General features: G+C 56.7%; 1 pseudogene; it reads left to right on the forward strand.

The window, feature by feature from the left end:
* Positions 1–951: 951 nt before the first annotated feature.
* Positions 952–1029, forward strand: LOC117389894 (U4 spliceosomal RNA; annotated as a pseudogene).
* The last annotated feature ends 779 nt before the right edge of the window (positions 1030–1808 follow it).

The raw sequence follows: 1808 nt of genomic DNA on the forward strand, positions 1-1808 counted from the left end.
CGGGGAGCGGCGGTGAGCTGGTGTGGGCTTGCTCATTGCCCCACAGCTCAGCCGCTGCATGTTGGGGTTCACTCCGGTGAACGAGAGGGTCGCGTCCCTGTGCCTTCGGGTCGGGGACAGGTGTCTCACTGTTGTGTCAGCCTACGGGCCAAACAGCAGTGTGGAGTACCCGGCCTTCTTGGAGTCCCTGGGAGGGGTACTAGACAGTGCACCAACCGGGGACTCCGTTGTTCTCCTGGGGGACTTCAACGCCCATGTGGGTAACGACAGTGACACCTGGAGGGGCGTGATTGGGAGGAACGGCCTCCCCGATCTGAACCCTAGCGGTGTTTTGTTATTGGACATCTGTGCTAGTCACAGTTTGTCCATAACAAACACCATGTTTGAGCACAAGGGTGTCCATCGGTGCACGTGGCACCAGGACACTCTAGGTCGGAGGTCGATGATCGACTTTGTTGTCGTGTCATCTGACCTCCGACCGCGTGTCTTGGACACTCTGGTGAATAGAGGGGCTGAGCTGTCAACTGATCACCACCTGGTGGTGAGTTGGATCCGCTGGCGGAGGAGGAAGCCGGACAGACCTGGCAGGCCCAAGCGTATTGTGAGGGTCTGCTGGGAACGTCTGGCGGAGCCCTCTGTCAGGGGGGTCTTCAACTCCCACCTCCGGGAGAGCTTCTCCCTGATCCCGGGGGAGGTCGGAGACATGGACTCCGAGTGGGCCATGTTCTCCACCTCTATTGTCGATGCGGCTGCTCGTAGCTGTGGTCGTAAGGTCTGTGGTGCTTGTCGCGGCGGCAATCCCCGAACCCGGTGGTGGACACCGGAAGTAAGGGATGCCGTCAAGCTGAAGAAGGAGTCCTATCGAGCCTTGTTGGCTCGTGGGACTCCTGAGGCAGCTGATGAGTACCGGCGGGCCAAGCGTGCAGTGGCTCGGGCAGTCACAGAGGCAAAAGCTTTGCGCAGTGGCAGTATCGTAGTCTATGAGGTCCATCCGAGACGCGATTATTGCTAGTTGAAAACTTTACCCTCGCGGCGCTCGCACGCCCCTACCTGGAATTTTCCTGTCTAACGTTCGCTCACTCAGCAACAAGACGGACGAACTGGCGCTGCTGATGAGGAGAAACAAAGACTTCTCTTCCTCTTGCGTCTTATGCTTCACGGAGACATGGCTCAATGAGCGTATCCCGGACTGTGCGCTTCAACTGGAGGGATTCCAACTCCTCCGCGCGGACAGACAACGGGGACTCTCCGGGGGAAAGACGAAAGGTGGAGGTGTCTGTTTCTTCATCAACAACGCCTGGTGTACGGATGTGACTGTGATCTCCCAACACTGCTCTCCCGCCGTGGAATATCTTTTCATTAACTGTAGGCCTTTCTACTCTCCACGTGAGTTCACTTCATTCATTCTGGCCGCTGTTTACATCCCTCCGTGCGCGGACACGCACGAGGCCCAGCGCGTGCTCGCGGAGCAGATTCTGGATGTGGAGCGAACCTTCCCGGACTCTTTACTGATCATCCTGGGGGATTTTAATAAGGGAAATCTGAGCCAGGAACTACCCAAATATAAACAGTTTATTAATTGCCCGACGAGAGAGCAGAAGACGCTGGATCACTGTTACACAACGGTCAGTGGAGCCTACAGAGCCGTGACCCGCGCTGCTCTAGGATACTCTGATCACGTCATGGTTCACCTCATCCCTGCTTACAAACAACGGCTGAAACTCTCCAAACCTGCTGTGAGGACTTCTAAGAAGTGGACCAGTGAGGCTGTGGAGGAGCTTCGCACGTGTTTGGACACTACAGACTGG

The sequence above is a fragment of the Periophthalmus magnuspinnatus genome, chromosome 21 (assembly GCF_009829125.3).
Source record: "Periophthalmus magnuspinnatus isolate fPerMag1 chromosome 21, fPerMag1.2.pri, whole genome shotgun sequence".
NCBI lineage: Eukaryota > Metazoa > Chordata > Actinopteri > Gobiiformes > Gobiidae > Periophthalmus > Periophthalmus magnuspinnatus.